Source organism: Crinia signifera, chromosome 3, assembly GCF_055691185.1.
Source record: "Crinia signifera chromosome 3, ASM5569118v1, whole genome shotgun sequence".
In the NCBI taxonomy this organism is placed as follows: Eukaryota; Metazoa; Chordata; class Amphibia; order Anura; family Myobatrachidae; genus Crinia; species Crinia signifera.
In genome coordinates this window covers 310,467,306-310,485,834 of record NC_139219.1, presented here as the reverse complement: position 1 = coordinate 310,485,834, position 18,529 = coordinate 310,467,306, and positions in this window count along the sequence as shown.

Genomic DNA, 18,529 nt, shown 5'->3' with positions numbered 1-18,529 from the left:
CGGCGCCAGGGTTTAAGAAGAGGAAGCAGCCTGCTGATTGGTTCCAACCTCCCGCCCGGCCACCTGGCGTCCCCGTCGCCTAGGCAACCGGGGCGGGCGTTGCGGAAGCGGCCGGGAGCCTGATCCCAGGCCGTCCGTGACGTCAGACGCGGGATGCGCGCTGCTGACGCACCCGCGTCTGGTGATGCGGCGCTGACCAGTGACACGGCGGCGTCTCGTGACGCGGCGGCGTCTCGGCCGCTTAGCAACAGCCGGGACGTCCTGCCGCGACTTCCCTGCGCCAGCGTCGGAGCTGAGCGCAGGGGATCTGACAGTACCCCCCCCCCCCTTGAGGAGGGGTCACCGAACCCTTATTCCCAGGTTTAAATGGAAATTTCTTGAAGAACTCTGCCCTCAATCTGGGTGCATGTAAGAACCTGTCAGGTACCCACGATCTCTCTTCGTCCCCAAATCCTTTCCAATGAACCAGAAATTTGAGCTGACCCCGGATGAGTTTGGAGTCGAGAATCCGTTCTACCACGAATTCTTTGTGACCCTTGACAAGCACAGGTCTACCGGAATGTTTAGGACGGAAGAAAGAAGAAACTGGTTTGAAAAGAGAACAATGGAAGACATTATTGATCCTCAAAGATTTGGGTAATAGTAATTGGAAGGCTACCGGGTTGATTTGTTTGGTGATGAGAAAAGGTCCAATGAATTTGGGACCCAGTTTAGGACATCTCTGGCGCAACTTGATATGACGGGTTGAAAGAAAAACTTTCTGACCAACCTTAAATAAACAAGGTCTTCTATGTCTATCATAAAATGTCTTGGATCGGGCTGAAGACAATTTTAAAGCATGATGCACCTTTTTCCAGGAGTTCCTAAGAGTAGCAACTGCCGCGGAGTTAGATTGAGGAGTCTGCACGGGACTATCAAAAGAACTACATTTGGGGTGAAACCCGAAATTGCAGAAAAAGGGTGAAGCCTTGGTAGACACATGATAGGTGTTATTGTACGAAAATTCAGCCAACGGGACCAATTCTGCCCAATCGGTCTGACACTTGGCCACGAAGCAGCGTAAATATTGTTCCAAGATCTGGTTGACTCTTTCAGTTTGTCCGTTGGACTGAGGATGATATCCAGAGGACAAGCTAAGCTGAATACCCAAGTCAGAACAAAAAGTCCTCCAAAAACTGGCAATAAATTGGGATCCTCTGTCTGAGACTATATCAGTCGGAAGGCCATGTAGTCTGAAGATATGAACGATGAAAAGTTGAGCCAATTCCTGAGCCGAGGGAAGCTTGCGTAGGGGTACAAAATGAGCCATCTTATTGAATCGATCGACCGTGACCCAAATGGTGGAAAAATGGGAAGACAAAGGAAGGTCGACGATAAAATCCATAGAAATATGGGACCATGGCCTTACTGGAATGGATAACGGAAGAAGTTGGCCCATAGGAGAAACTCTGAGTGTCTTCTGTCGGCCCAAACTGGACATGCAGAGACAAAACGGGTGACATCTTGTTTCATGGTGGGCCACCAGACCACTCTAGACAAATTTTCAAAAGTCTTGACGATGCCAGGATGTCCCGCTATCCTACTGGAATGGAAATCTTTGAGGACTAAATCTTGTAAAGTCCGGGGGACAAAGAGCCGATCTTGAGGGGTCAACTGAGGCGCAGAGAACTGTGAGGCGAGTACCCGGGAAGCCAGATCTTGGGTTACCCCAGCCAAAATGATGTCAGGTGAAATAATGGGTTCATCCCTTGCTTCCGAGTCTTGAGAGGATTGGAAACTTCGAGAAAGAGCATCGGCCTTGGTGTTCTTAGGACCGGGCCTAAAGGTGATGATAAATTGAAATCTGGTGAAGAATAGAGCCCACCTGGCTTGACGTGGGTTGAGTCGTTTGGCCGATTGAATATATGCCAGATTTTTGTGATCCGTGATAACGGTTATTCGATGCTCCGCTCCCTCAAGCCATTGACGCCACTCCTCGAAGGCCCATTTTATAGCTAGCAGCTCTCTATTTCCGACATCGTAATTTCTTTCAGCTGAGGAGAATTTACGTGAGAAATAGGCACAAGGATGTAGCTTATTATCTAGGTTGTGAGTCTGGGAGAGTACAGCTCCAGCTCCGACATCGGAGGCATCCATGATGTCAGAGAAGGACCGGATAAATTTGCGATAATAATTCGCAAATCCAAGGAACCTCTGGACTGCCTTGAGGTTAGTGGGACGGGCCCATGACAAGATGGCTTGAACTTTACTGGGGTCCATGGAGAATCCTTTAGGGGTAATGATGTAACCAAGGAACGAGACTTGAGGTACCTCGAACTCGCATTTCTCTAATTTAGCATACAGGTGGTTTTCACAAAGTTTTTGGAGGACCATGCAGACATGTTGTCTATGCTCAGATAGCGTCTGGGAAAAAATCAAAATATCGTCTAGATAGACCACAACGAAAACCCCAAGAAAAGGCCGGAGTACCTCATTAATGAAATCCTGGAAGACTGCAGGAGCGTTGGCAAGGCCAAAAGGCATCACTAGATATTCATAGTGGCCGGAATGGGTGTTGAAGGCGGTCTTCCACTCATCTCCCTGTCTGATCCTAATGAGATTATATGCTCCTCTTAAATCAATCTTAGAGAAGATGACGGCCTCTCGGATCTGATCGAATAAGACCGAGATAGGAGGCAACGGGTAGGAGTTTTTAATGGTAATCTGGTTTAAAGCACGGTAGTCAATACAGGGCCGCAAGGACCCATCCTTTTTCTCAACAAAGAAAAAACCCGCCCCCACCGGAGACTTGGAAGGCCGAATGAAGCCTCTTTCTAGGCTTTCCTTAATATAATTGTCCATGGCACGAGATTCAGGGGCAGACAAAGCATACAGACGCCCTTTAGGTAACCTAGCGTCGGGAACCAGATCAATGGTACAATCAAATGACCGATGAGGTGGCAGTGTCTCTGCCTCTTTTTTGGAAAAAACATCAGCGTAGCTGTGATAGGGTAAGGGCAATGAAGAAGGAACAGAAGACACTGCCCGAAGGGGTAAGGACAAACAGTTATCAAGACAAAATGAGCCCCACCGGATGATCTCCCCTGTAACCCAGTTGATATCGGGATTATGTTTCTTTAACCAAGGAAGACCCAAGACAAGAGGTGAAAAAGGACAATGAAAAATCAAAAAGGATATCTCTTCCGAATGTAAAGCTCCTATAGTCAACCCTAGGGAAGGAGTACAGAAAGAGATACTGCCGTTGGAAAGTGGTAAGCCATCTAAGCCACAGACTGACAATGAGCCCTCGAGGGGCACCGGCTTGAACCCGAGTGAGTCTGCCAGCGTGGCGTCAATAAAATTGCCAGCTGCACCACAGTCCAAAAAGGCAGAGACCTCCCGGAACTGCCTTCCAAAGGAGACAGTGGTCTTAATATATACTGAGTCAATGGGGGAAAAATGAGTAAGGCCCAAGTGAACTCCCCCGAAGTTACTTAGGCCCTGTCTTTTCCCGCCTTGAGAGGGCAAACCAAGGCGCGATGTCCAGAACCACCGCAATACAGACACAAGCCCTTCAGTCTTCTCCGGTTCTTTTCAGAAGCGGAAAGACGAGTGGCCCCAACCTGCATGGGTTCCTCCCCTGAATAATCTGGAGACTCTCCCGGAGAAGATGAGGGAAAGACCCCAGATTCCCTCTCTCTCTGGCGTTCCCGATAACTGCATAATGTCATCGAGAGATGTGGGAGACGGGTAGTGGACCAGAGCGTCCTTGAGACTGTCTGACAGACCAATTCTAAACTGGCTGCGCAATGCGGGGTCATTCCACCCAGAGTCATTGGCCCACCTCCTAAATTGAGTGCAATATCCCTCTGCGGTACCCTGACCCTGCCTAAGGGCCCGGAGATTAGCCTCTGCCGAGGCAGACCTATCGGGATCATCATACAATAATCCCATGGCCGTGAAGAAGGAATTTACGGAGGTGAGGGCTTCGTCTCCCGTGGGAAGACCGAAAGCCCAGGTCTGAGGATCTCCCTGTAACAGGGAAATAATTATTCCTACCCGCTGAGAGTCTGAACCAGAGGAGATGGGGCGTAACTTAAAATAAAGTTTACAGGATTCCCTGAAGTTGTAAAATTGGGAACGATCGCCAGAAAAACGATCTGGGAGATTAAGCTTAGGTTCTGGGCGTCTGGAGGATGAGAGGACCCCATGGACCTGTTCCTCCTGTGAATTGACCTTAAGTGTGAGCTCCTGGAGCTTTTGTGTAAGGGTGTGAATCTGACCCACTAGAGCATGTCCTGTGGCCTGCTGAGAGGGATCCATGACTGACCGAGGACCGCGGCTGCGTGAGTATAAGGCCGGTTATAATGTTAGGAGTTGGGTAACCTCGCCGACCTGACTCCGTTGCTATTGACTGTAGTTGACGTGAGTGTGCGAGGCTAAGCTTCACCATTAATAGCCGCGTTCGTGGGAGCCCGTTAGTCAGGCTCCCACCTCGATGCCACCTGGTCTTACGGGTTGACAACTCGCACGTCAAGGTCAGAGATAGACAAGGGGAAATGCTAACTTAAGAACCCCCCTGGCGAGGACCCTAACACAGCTCCTGAATAGGTGAGGCACCGTGGAAGGTGCGAGACGACACCTATCTGGCGCGGGGCCAGGGGCGTAACAATACACACAAGATGACCCACTATGTAACAAGTGTAACAATACACACAAGATGACCCACTATGTAACAAGTGTAACAATACACACAAGATGACCCACTATGTAACAAGTGTAACAATACACAAAAGATGACCCGCACAAAACAATCCAGCAGAACCATATAAAGGAATACAACTTAGCTGGAAGTCGGACAGCAGCGGGCAAGGCTGGAAATAGGCAGACTGGAACCCACAGGAACAAGCAGGATACCAACGGCCGATGACCGGCAAGCAGCTCCAGGGACCGGGAACACTCAGGACACGGATGTCAGAACTATAACCGGCACTGAGTGAACCGGCGCCAGGGTTTAAGAAGAGGAAGCAGCCTGCTGATTGGTTCCAACCTCCCGCCCGGCCACCTGGCGTCCCCGTCGCCTAGGCAACCGGGGCGGGCGTTGCGGAAGCGGCCGGGAGCCTGATCCCAGGCCGTCCGTGACGTCAGACGCGGGATGCGCGCTGCTGACGCACCCGCGTCTGGTGATGCGGCGCTGACCAGTGACGCGGCGGCGTCTCGTGACGCGGCGGCGTCTCGGCCGCTTAGCAACAGCCGGGACGTCCTGCCGCGACTTCCCTGCGCCAGCGTCGGAGCTGAGCGCAGGGGATCTGACAGTACCCCCCCCCCCTTGAGGAGGGGTCACCGAACCCTTATTCCCAGGTTTAAATGGAAATTTCTTGAAGAACTCTGCCCTCAATCTGGGTGCATGTAAGAACCTGTCAGGTACCCACGATCTCTCTTCGTCCCCAAATCCTTTCCAATGAACCAGAAATTTGAGCTGACCCCGGATGAGTTTGGAGTCGAGAATCCGTTCTACCACGAATTCTTTGTGACCCTTGACAAGCACAGGTCTACCGGAATGTTTAGGACGGAAGAAAGAAGAAACTGGTTTGAAAAGAGAACAATGGAAGACATTATTGATCCTCAAAGATTTGGGTAATAGTAATTGGAAGGCTACCGGGTTGATTTGTTTGGTGATGAGAAAAGGTCCAATGAATTTGGGACCCAGTTTAGGACATCTCTGGCGCAACTTGATATGACGGGTTGAAAGAAAAACTTTCTGACCAACCTTAAATAAACAAGGTCTTCTATGTCTATCATAAAATGTCTTGGATCGGGCTGAAGACAATTTTAAAGCATGATGCACCTTTTTCCAGGAGTTCCTAAGAGTAGCAACTGCCGCGGAGTTAGATTGAGGAGTCTGCACGGGACTATCAAAAGAACTACATTTGGGGTGAAACCCGAAATTGCAGAAAAAGGGTGAAGCCTTGGTAGACACATGATAGGTGTTATTGTACGAAAATTCAGCCAACGGGACCAATTCTGCCCAATCGGTCTGACACTTGGCCACGAAGCAGCGTAAATATTGTTCCAAGATCTGGTTGACTCTTTCAGTTTGTCCGTTGGACTGAGGATGATATCCAGAGGACAAGCTAAGCTGAATACCCAAGTCAGAACAAAAAGTCCTCCAAAAACTGGCAATAAATTGGGATCCTCTGTCTGAGACTATATCAGTCGGAAGGCCATGTAGTCTGAAGATATGAACGATGAAAAGTTGAGCCAATTCCTGAGCCGAGGGAAGCTTGCGTAGGGGTACAAAATGAGCCATCTTATTGAATCGATCGACCGTGACCCAAATGGTGGAAAAATGGGAAGACAAAGGAAGGTCGACGATAAAATCCATAGAAATATGGGACCATGGCCTTACTGGAATGGATAACGGAAGAAGTTGGCCCATAGGAGAAACTCTGAGTGTCTTCTGTCGGCCCAAACTGGACATGCAGAGACAAAACGGGTGACATCTTGTTTCATGGTGGGCCACCAGACCACTCTAGACAAATTTTCAAAAGTCTTGACGATGCCAGGATGTCCCGCTATCCTACTGGAATGGAAATCTTTGAGGACTAAATCTTGTAAAGTCCGGGGGACAAAGAGCCGATCTTGAGGGGTCAACTGAGGCGCAGAGAACTGTGAGGCGAGTACCCGGGAAGCCAGATCTTGGGTTACCCCAGCCAAAATGATGTCAGGTGAAATAATGGGTTCATCCCTTGCTTCCGAGTCTTGAGAGGATTGGAAACTTCGAGAAAGAGCATCGGCCTTGGTGTTCTTAGGACCGGGCCTAAAGGTGATGATAAATTGAAATCTGGTGAAGAATAGAGCCCACCTGGCTTGACGTGGGTTGAGTCGTTTGGCCGATTGAATATATGCCAGATTTTTGTGATCCGTGATAACGGTTATTCGATGCTCCGCTCCCTCAAGCCATTGACGCCACTCCTCGAAGGCCCATTTTATAGCTAGCAGCTCTCTATTTCCGACATCGTAATTTCTTTCAGCTGAGGAGAATTTACGTGAGAAATAGGCACAAGGATGTAGCTTATTATCTAGGTTGTGAGTCTGGGAGAGTACAGCTCCAGCTCCGACATCGGAGGCATCCATGATGTCAGAGAAGGACCGGATAAATTTGCGATAATAATTCGCAAATCCAAGGAACCTCTGGACTGCCTTGAGGTTAGTGGGACGGGCCCATGACAAGATGGCTTGAACTTTACTGGGGTCCATGGAGAATCCTTTAGGGGTAATGATGTAACCAAGGAACGAGACTTGAGGTACCTCGAACTCGCATTTCTCTAATTTAGCATACAGGTGGTTTTCACAAAGTTTTTGGAGGACCATGCAGACATGTTGTCTATGCTCAGATAGCGTCTGGGAAAAAATCAAAATATCGTCTAGATAGACCACAACGAAAACCCCAAGAAAAGGCCGGAGTACCTCATTAATGAAATCCTGGAAGACTGCAGGAGCGTTGGCAAGGCCAAAAGGCATCACTAGATATTCATAGTGGCCGGAATGGGTGTTGAAGGCGGTCTTCCACTCATCTCCCTGTCTGATCCTAATGAGATTATATGCTCCTCTTAAATCAATCTTAGAGAAGATGACGGCCTCTCGGATCTGATCGAATAAGACCGAGATAAGAGGCAACGGGTAGGAGTTTTTAATGGTAATCTGGTTTAAAGCACGGTAGTCAATACAGGGCCGCAAGGACCCATCCTTTTTCTCAACAAAGAAAAAACCCGCCCCCACCGGAGACTTGGAAGGCCGAATGAAGCCTCTTTCTAGGCTTTCCTTAATATAATTGTCCATGGCACGAGATTCAGGGGCAGACAAAGCATACAGACGCCCTTTAGGTAACCTAGCGTCGGGAACCAGATCAATGGTACAATCAAATGACCGATGAGGTGGCAGTGTCTCTGCCTCTTTTTTGGAAAAAACATCAGCGTAGCTGTGATAGGGTAAGGGCAATGAAGAAGGAACAGAAGACACTGCCCGAAGGGGTAAGGACAAACAGTTATCAAGACAAAATGAGCCCCACCGGATGATCTCCCCTGTAACCCAGTTGATATCGGGATTATGTTTCTTTAACCAAGGAAGACCCAAGACAAGAGGTGAAAAAGGACAATGAAAAATCAAAAAGGATATCTCTTCCGAATGTAAAGCTCCTATAGTCAACCCTAGGGAAGGAGTACAGAAAGAGATACTGCCGTTGGAAAGTGGTAAGCCATCTAAGCCATAGACTGACAATGAGCCCTCGAGGGGCACCGGCTTGAACCCGAGTGAGTCTGCCAGCGTGGCGTCAATAAAATTGCCAGCTGCACCACAGTCCAAAAAGGCAGAGACCTCCCGGAACTGCCTTCCAAAGGAGACAGTGGCCTTAATATATACGGAGTCAATGGGGGAAAAATGAGTAAGGCCCAAGTGAACTCCCCCGAAGTTACTTAGGCCCTGTCTTTTCCCGCCTTGAGAGGGCAAACCAAGGCGCGATGTCCAGAACCACCGCAATACAGACACAAGCCCTTCAGTCTTCTCCGGTTCTTTTCAGAAGCGGAAAGACGAGTGGCCTCAACCTGCATGGGTTCCTCCCCTGAATAATCTGGAGACTCTCCCGGAGAAGATGAGGGAAAGACCCCAGATTCCCTCTCTCTCTGGCGTTCCCGATAACTGCATAATGTCATCGAGAGATGTGGGAGACGGGTAGTGGACCAGAGCGTCCTTGAGACTGTCTGACAGACCAATTCTAAACTGGCTGCGCAATGCGGGGTCATTCCACCCAGAGTCATTGGCCCACCTCCTAAATTGAGTGCAATATCCCTCTGCGGTACCCTGACCCTGCCTAAGGGCCCGGAGATTAGCCTCTGCCGAGGCAGACCTATCGGGATCATCATACAATAATCCCATGGCCGTGAAGAAGGAATTTACGGAGGTGAGGGCTTCGTCTCCCGTGGGAAGACCGAAAGCCCAGGTCTGAGGATCTCCCTGTAACAGGGAAATAATTATTCCTACCCGCTGAGAGTCTGAACCAGAGGAGATGGGGCGTAACTTAAAATAAAGTTTACAGGATTCCCTGAAGTTGTAAAATTGGGAACGATCGCCAGAAAAACGATCTGGGAGATTAAGCTTAGGTTCTGGGCGTCTGGAGGATGAGAGGACCCCATGGACCTGTTCCTCCTGTGAATTGACCTTAAGTGTGAGCTCCTGGAGCTTTTGTGTAAGGGTGTGAATCTGACCCACTAGAGCATGTCCTGTGGCCTGCTGAGAGGGATCCATGACTGACAGAGGACCGCGGCTGCGTGAGTATAAGGCCGGTTATAATGTTAGGAGTTGGGTAACCTCGCCGACCTGACTCCGTTGCTATCGACTGTAGTTGACGTGAGTGTGCGAGGCTAAGCTTCACCATTAATAGCCGCGTTCGTGGGAGCCCGTTAGTCAGGCTCCCACCTCGATGCCACCTGGTCTTACGGGTTGACAACTCGCACGTCAAGGTCAGAGATAGACAAGGGGAAATGCTAACTTAAGAACCCCCCTGGCGAGGACCCTAACACAGCTCCTGAATAGGTGAGGCACCGTGGAAGGTGCGAGACGACACCTATCTGGCGCGGGGCCAGGGGCGTAACAATACACACAAGATGACCCACTATGTAACAAGTGTAACAATACACACAAGATGACCCACTATGTAACAAGTGTAACAATACAAACAAGATGACCCACTATGTAACAAGTGTAACAATACACACAAGATGACCCGCACAAAACAATCCAGCAGAACCATATAAAGGAATACAACTTAGCTGGAAGTCGGACAGCAGCGGGCAAGGCTGGAAATAGGCAGACTGGAACCCACAGGAACAAGCAGGATACCAACGGCCGATGACCGGCAAGCAGCTCCAGGGACCAGGAACACTCAGGACACGGATGTCAGAACTATAACCGGCACTGAGTGAACCGGCGCCAGGGTTTAAGAAGAGGAAGCAGCCTGCTGATTGGTTCCAACCTCCCGCCCGGCCACCTGGCGTCCCCGTCGCCTAGGCAACCGGGGCGGGCGTTGCGGAAGCGGCCGGGAGCCTGATCCCAGGCCGTCCGTGACGTCAGACGCGGGATGCGCGCTGCTGACGCACCCGCGTCTGGTGATGCGGCGCTGACCAGTGACGCGGCGGCGTCTCGTGACGCGGCGGCGTCTCGGCCGCTTAGCAACAGCCGGGACGTCCTGCCGCGACTTCCCTGCGCCAGCGTCGGAGCTGAGCGCAGGGGATCTGACAGATATACAGCAGCCAATCCGACCTTCAGAAAAACAAAACACCCCATCCCCTGTTGCCGAGAGCTCCTGGAATACATTTCATGCATAGGCCATAAAACTTATGTCACTTCATGCACACAAGGTGCACTCCATGATCTTAAGTCTTTCATAAACCACTGCATTTATGCACCACTCAAATCATCTTATCTAAAATAACGACTCGGACAACTGAAATGTGGTGAATGGGGTCGTCTTTTTATTTTTCTGAAAGAGGGCGGCCTATTTGATCTAACTATGATCAATAAATCCCAAAAAGTGTTAATGTACAAAATAACCTAGCCACCGTTCTGAGACCGGCCACCTGCCGAGATCTCCCGATCCGGCACCGCCACCATAGACTAAAACTACATAGCCCTCAATCTCTCTACAATATCCCTAAGGAACAGGGCCATACCCTCCTCTGAAAGGTGTACTCCGTCACTCCTGTACAACCTCTGATCGCGGAAGGTGATACCCGCATGCGGTATCGAGTATCCACCATGCTGACAGACAGCTCGACCCACTACTGAGTTCACCCTCCGTCTTACCAGGTCAATTGCACCAGGGTTAAGAGCACCCCTCCAATTCTGCCTTGGTATAATGTCCGACCAAAAGACTCTGCAAAAGGGGAAACGCTGCAATATATCTAATTATTCATTTCTGATCTCGAATCTAACCTCCAGACAGGTTCTGGATGTTAAATCATTACCCCCTAAGTGTACTATTAAAAATAGTGGGTAACCAAACCTATCCACTGCCTCTTCGAATGTCCGCCTAAATTGTGAAAACCTTAACCCACGATGCCCTAACCATCTAAACAGATTCAGTTCTGGATACTGTGAGTAATCCAGAGCATTTGGGGAAACTGATAGCCAGTAAACGAAGGAATGACCCAACAACCAGATATATTGCGGATCAATCCTCATGCCTGAAAAAAGAATTTTAGAAAAATTAGTAGGATTTTTTAATTAGATTAATTTTAAGATAGAGTAATTCCTGACATTGGGCTGTGTTTAATTCCTTACAGTGGGGGGGGGGGGGGGGCTGGGGGGGGGGGATTTGGGTCGCCCCAATTTGACTTGAGGCAAAAAACACACCCACCAGCCGGCAGAAGCCGTAATTAAAACTGATGGCAATAAAAAATTCCTCAAGGCCCCCCAAACACTAAAGCGTGTTTGAGCGAGCGGCTAATCCTCAAAGGGGGCGCACTGCCAGATCAAGGTCTGATGTAACGTCTAAACGCACCAGACCTCCATCTACCCAGTGCCCGAATAGATCTATCGGACCAACCCGCCGCAGCGGCAGACGAAGCGGCGCCGATGCGAAAAGAGTGTGTCCCATACATCTCCGGTGAAAGACCCAGGTGCAGAATGCCCCGTTTCAAAACTGAATTAAACTGATAACGAGTCAGGGGAGACCCATCAATATGAATGAGCCATCCCCCAGGCATATTAGGACGCAAGGACGAATAAGCCCCTGCCACAACCAACGGACAAATCCGTTGATCCGGACAAGAACCCAACGAACCCAACGCCCCTTGCCAACTACATCAGTTTTGGACCGTTGTACTCTGCACCATAACCCGTCGGGGGCAACGACGACATGGTTTGCCAGCATAGGTGAAGCCGATGACCGAGATGGTGCCACCAGTTCACCTACCCTGAACGCTCCATGAAAGGCCATCACGAAGGCCATAGCGAACAGTTTGGCCTCATACTGAGACGTGCAAACTGCTTTCAAGGCGCGTACCAACTTCCCCAACAGGCGACCATCAATCGGCCGCCGCCTATCGGGGATTGGTGGTTCTAATCTCGCCCAGCCCTTAAGCATTCTCTGCAGGAAAAAGGACTTTGTAATGTCCTTTTTCCCTTTCAAACGCAGTAAGTAAGAAATGCCCGCTAAGGCCTTACCCACTGCGCCACGAGACTTCCCGGCTACATAGAAACGCCAAGCAAAGGCAAGAATTAATGATTTTAAAGTCTTACCTCTGTTGCCCCTTTCCAATAAGAATTGGCTCCAACTCTGCCACGCCGTCAAATATGCGGCAAACATAGCCGGCGCTAAAGAGCTATGAGCTAGCCCCTCCATTCCGGGTGTATTACCTGCCATACATAAAAAGGGCAAATGTCACCCGTTAAACGTGCAGTTGGTGCCAGACGTCTAAAACGCTGCCATTCAAAGCGCGAAAGGGCATCGGCTATTTCGTTATGTACGCCGGGGACGTGTTTGGCTCTCAACGTTATATTGTTAACCAGACATGTAAGCACAATCTGACCAATTACCCTGAGAACCTCTAAGGAAGTAGATTTTTGTCTGTTGATAGCGTAAACAACCCCTAGGTTGTCACACCAAAAAAACACTTCCTTATTTTTTAAGAAATCATGCCAGAGCTCAATAGCGACCATTATGGGAAACACTTCTAATAGAAGCATGTTCCTCGTGAACCCCTTCTCAACCCAGTCAGCAGGCCAGGATTCTGAACACCATCTACCGGCAAAGAAAGCGCCAAAACCAGTGGCACCCGCTGCGTCGGTATATAGCTCCAGAACAGAATTACAAATGGGTGCCTCTTGCCATATGCAAATTCCATTAAATTGGGACAAAAAGGCATCCCAAATCCCCAGGTCACGCCGTATCTCGCTTGTGAGCCTGAGGAAATGATGAGGGCTCCTTATTCCCACAGTAGCCCTTTCTAATTTTCTCATGAAAATCCTACCCATGGGTTTTACTCGGCAGGCGAAGTTAAACACACCCAACAACGATTGGGCCTGTTTAAGCGTCAATTTCCCTGCTGCGAGGCCAAACAAGATTTCATCATGTAAGCGATTAATCTTGTCTCTTGGGAGCCTACATTGTCCCTGCACTGTGTCCACTTCAATCCCTAGAAAAGTTAATACTGTATTTGGGCCCTCGGTTTTATCATCCGCTATCGGTACACCAAACGACTTAAAAAGTGTCTGGGTACTAACTAATAGGGCCAAACATCTATCCGAGTTGGGTGGACCAACTAGCAGAAAATCATCTAGATAATGCGCTATTCCGGACTCTCCAGAAACCTCATGCAAACACCATTGCAAAAAGGTGCTGAATCGCTCGAAATAAGCGCAGGAAATGGAACAACCCATGGGAAGGCATCTATCAAAGTAAAACCCATCATCTAATTTAAAACCCATGTATTTAAAAGCTGATGGGTGCAGGGGCAATAACCTGAAAGCTGACTCAACATCTATCTTGCACAGCAAAGCCCCTTTTCCAAATGACCTCACTAATGCAATGGCCTTATCAAAAGATTGATAAACCACGCTACATAATTCATCAGGGATGGCATCATTAACTGATGCACCCTTTGGGCTGGATAGATGCTGAATCAGCCTAAATTTTCCCTCTGCTTTTTTGGGGACTACTCCTACCGGAGAAAGGATCATGCCCTGAATAGGAGGCTCTTCAAAAGGACCCACCATCCGCCCTAAATTCACCTCGGCATTAACCTTCTCCTTAACAATTAAAGGAAACTGATATGCCGAACGCAAATTCCTCACAGACCCCTGATTAATGTTACCCGAGATTGGTAAGGCAAACCCCCCAGAGAATCCGTTTTTAATGAATTCTGCCTCCTCTTTAAAGGGGTACCTATCCAACCACGGCAACATAGCCTGCAGCTGGACAGGGGATGGCGCTCTAAGCATGATTTGGTTCCGCTGGACCGCGGATTTGCTTGTTGCCAGAAGCTCCACCCTGTCCCTGAGCTGGTTTGCTGCAGTCTTTAATGGGATGACTGCCTCCACACCTGATACAGGAGTGCCGAAAACGACACTTCTGTCCCAGGGTACACGTGTTGCTGTTGTAGGCAAAGCGGTACTTATGTAGTATCTGGGCTGCCGATTTCTAAATCGGGTCGGATCGGGAGATCGCATCGCATCGCATGCGACCATGCGATTCGATGCGATGCGATGCGATGCGATGCGATGACCCGATTTTTCCATAGGAATCAATGTTAAAATGGACTGAGTCCATTTTAACATGGAATTCAATGGGAAAAATGGGTCCTTTTCATACCCCTACTATCCAAGTGGGCATGGAGTTGGATATAAACCTGTGGCGAGCGTAGCGAGCCACCGAGCCCGAAGCGTGGCGAGCGAAGCGAGCCCCGCGAGGGGACGAATACCGTCCCCTCGCGGGGCTCGCTTCGCTCGCCACGCTTCGGGCTCGGTGGCTCGCTACGCTCGCCACAGGTTTATATCCAACTCCATGCCCACTTGGATAGTAGGGGTATGAAAAGGACCCATTTTTCCATAGGAATCATTTTAACATTGATTCCTATGGAAAAATCGTGTCATCGCATCCGATATCGGATGCGATGCGATATCGCATCGCATCTGATTGTATGCCTTAACTTAAGGCATACAATCAAAAAATCGGCAGCCCAGATACTACATAAGTACCGGCAAAGCATTTCCCATGGCCTACTCTGTTAGCACGGCCCCCTGAAACCTGTCCCCCCTGTTTCTTATTCCAAGGTTTCGAAGAAGCCTCACCCATTGGCACGGCAGAATTCGTGACCTCGACATAAAGCTCAATGTCTTTTCTGCCGAAGTCATAAATCTCCTTCCCGTGCTGCTTGCGCCTGAATTCCTCATCATACGTGCGCCATCCGTAGCCGCGGTATGATGTGTATAAGTTGTGAATTAGATACTGATATCGTATCAAACTCATGTACTCATCAGGCCTAGACTCCATATAACAGGCCGCGAAGACCAGCATTCCTCGCACCCAGTTATTGTAGGTCATTAACGCTTCCTCGCTGTCTGTACCTTTCTTTCGCGCAGCAATCAGCGCTTTCTGGCTGTGTTTGCACATTGGACAGACTCGGATTCAACTGTGAGTATTGAATCCTCACTGGGAGATCGTCTAGTTCGTCTCCTCTTCTTCCTGGATCTCCGCACCCCGTCATCCGACGAGGAGGGTGATTCCGAAGAAGTGGAGGCCAATGAACTGTCAGAGTGCCTGTGCCTACGCTTCTTCCCAGATCGCTTACCGCGCTTAGCCTTTGTATGCCTCCCCCCTCCTGATGAGCTAGTTCCATCAGTGTCAGAGTTACCCGTACCTGACCCGTATGAATTAACCCAATCAGGGTCAGAAGGCAGCTCACCCCCGGAATGCGAAGATCCTCCGGACCTGCTGCCACCACCTCGCCGGCGTCCCGCTGTTGTTCTGTCCATGATTCCTGAAGTGCCTGCTACTGCGGGCACAAAAGGGGCATTTGTCTCAGCCAACGAATCATTTGTCACAGCTGACCCTGCCGACATATTGCTGGTGGCACCCAGGGCAGAGGACAGGGCCGGCACCATGATCTGAGTCAGTGCTGCAGCGTCTAATGGACGCTGACCGCCAGCACCCTGCCCACCTGGACCGGTGGTTAACAGGGGCACGATGGCGGATACCACTGCAGCACAGATCGTGGATAGCGAGGCCATGTTCCCTGTGGGGGCACCCCCACGACCCACCTCCGCATAGGTACGGTGGGACCCCCGCACGATTACCCCTACCTCCAGTTGGAACCAAAGCCAGAACATTTTGCTCACCCACGGACCCAGAGGATGAGCCCCCATCCTCTGTTCCATCAGCAGGCACATCAAACTGCTGTGCCCTCCTATTTCTCCTCCTTGTTCTGGCATTGCCCCCAACTGGAGCATACCTATCCACATCCCCTTCATAAAGCTGGGGAGTTATATCATCCTCCCCAGCATCTACTAAAACATTGCCAGAGGGCAGCTCTGCGCGGCTTCTGCCACGCGCAGGCCTGCCCCCCCTAGCAGAAGCAGGGCGTCTGGGCTGTCGCTGACGACCTGCGCTGCCAGAAGGAACCACCGCTGTAACATTTATAGTACTGTGTGCGCCTTGCTGCCGTAGCGCAGCACCCGTTACCCCCGCTGACCCCTGACCCCCGCCAGCCCGACGCGAACTCTCCTACTACCCGGAGCGTCACTCACAGCAGGCCGCCCGCGAGCTGTACTAGCCGCGGGTTGCCGTGCTCCTGCGCGACGCCCGCGAGCTGACTGAGTGCCAGCCGTGGGCGTCCCCCTGCTACCACGGCGCCCGCGAGTAGGTTGAATCTCAACCGCGGGCGCCATTACAAGTCGCCCGTCAGCAGACCATCTGTCTGCTTCAGGGCCCATCTCACTCCGCCGCCCGCGCGCTGACTGGGCATCAGCCGCGGGTGACAGGAGACCACCGGATGGAGCGGGAGAGCCGGACAGGCCTCTCACCGCGTCCCTACCTGGCGGTCAGGTGCATACGCGGGCGGGGGCAGTGGCAGGACCGGAACCTGCTGGCTCCCTAGCCCTCGCCCTCCCTCTCGCCCCTGAGGTTGTAGGCATCCCTGCTCCCTGAAGGAAGCGAGCAGGGACACCAGCCTCCCTCCTTGGCCTGACACCAGACATATTCAGTGACAGAAAATAAAAGCAAGAAAAAGATAGACTAGGTATTTAAGAGATGACAGGAAGGATTGAAAATAGGTGAAGTATATTAGCAGAATGGAAAGAATAAGAAAAGAAAGAGTAGAAAGTGAAAAAACAGGGTATAAATCTCTGAATTCAACCACAGTACTTATCAGTCCAACGTTTGAAATCAAAGAGGCAGAATATTCTAGAATCTCCCATGATCCTAACCTTAATCCCCACCCATAACAAATCCTAACCAATAACAACCTGATATACAGCAGCCAATCCGACCTTCAGAAAAACAAAACACCCCATCCCCTGTTGCCGAGAGCTCCTGGAATACATTTCATGCATAGGCCATAAAACTTATGTCACTTCATGCACACAAGGTGCACTCCATGATCTTTCCTTCACTACTAAATGTATTCTTTTGTATTGCGACGATGATATAAATATGGATGACACTAAAAGGGATGATTTTCTGCTTTATATCTTTATATATAATTTATGAATAGGTATCATCACTCTGACTCTTGATGTCATGCAAATGAACTAGATGGTAAGTGCCTGGAGCGTACTGTATTTTTAAATGAAGCCATCTGTAGCCAAGTCTCCTTCTGCTTCTTGCCTGATACACCAGAAACATTCAATGGTTATTGCATAATTTACACCTGCATCCAGATGCTGAATATATCAACTATATCTATTAGAGAACCCCATGAATCAGGTCATCCATTGGTACACTGCTCCATGATAGAATCTTAATGACATATGCCGTGTTAACAAAAATATGCAGAAAAGCAGTGCAGTTGTCATTGTTTCCCCTTTCTTCCCCGGAACCCCTTCATCTATTCCCACAGACTCCTGTCAATCTTAGTGAATATGATTATCCACTTACAATGCAATATCCTGGGGGCATGACCTACTGTAGTAGCTTGGAGTATGTGTGACATCATTGTGACGGGATATAATTGGGGACAGAGCAATGCAGAATAATTTTCAAAATGACACGAAAAGAGATAGAAATATATATAGAAAGTATCTGGTATTAGGTAGATACTAAGGGCCTTATTCTAGTTCACTCTTTCTGACAAAATCCTTCTTAGATGGACAAAACCATGTGCACTGCAGGGGGGCAGATGTAAAATGTGCAGAGAGAATTAGATTTGGGTGAGTTATTTGGTTTCTGTGCAGGGTAAATCCTATCTGCTTTATTTTTACACTGCAATATAGATGTCACTTTGAAGTAAAACCCCACCCAAATCTAATTCTCTCTGCACACGTAACATCTGCCCCACCTGCAGTGAACATGGTTTTGTCCATCTAAGAAGGATTTTGTCAGAAAGAGTGAACCAGAATAAGGCCCAGTGTGCTGTGACATCCAGACTGTCTCCATCCACATAGATATATTACGGTCATAATTAAGGTAATTTTTATGATTTCTTCTTCTTAAATTTTCTCAAAAAGGAGAACCTTGGAGAAATCACACAGAAGCTGATTGGGCGGCAATTTATCTCTTTCCATCTTATCTCTCCCCCCCTGCTAGCTAAAACTGTCTCTGATTGGTGATAGTTATACCAACCAATCTAGTTAGGGAAGTCTCTGAAGTTCTGCTGGATCCCTGCCGGGTCAAATCACTACAGAAACATTGACATTAGTCGCTCATGGACTTATCACTTTGGGCCTTATTTTGGTTCATTCTTTCTGACAAAATCCTTCTTAGATGGGCAAAACCATGTGCACTGCAGGTGGGGCAGATGTAACATGTGCAGAGAGAATTAGATTTGGGTGGGGTTTT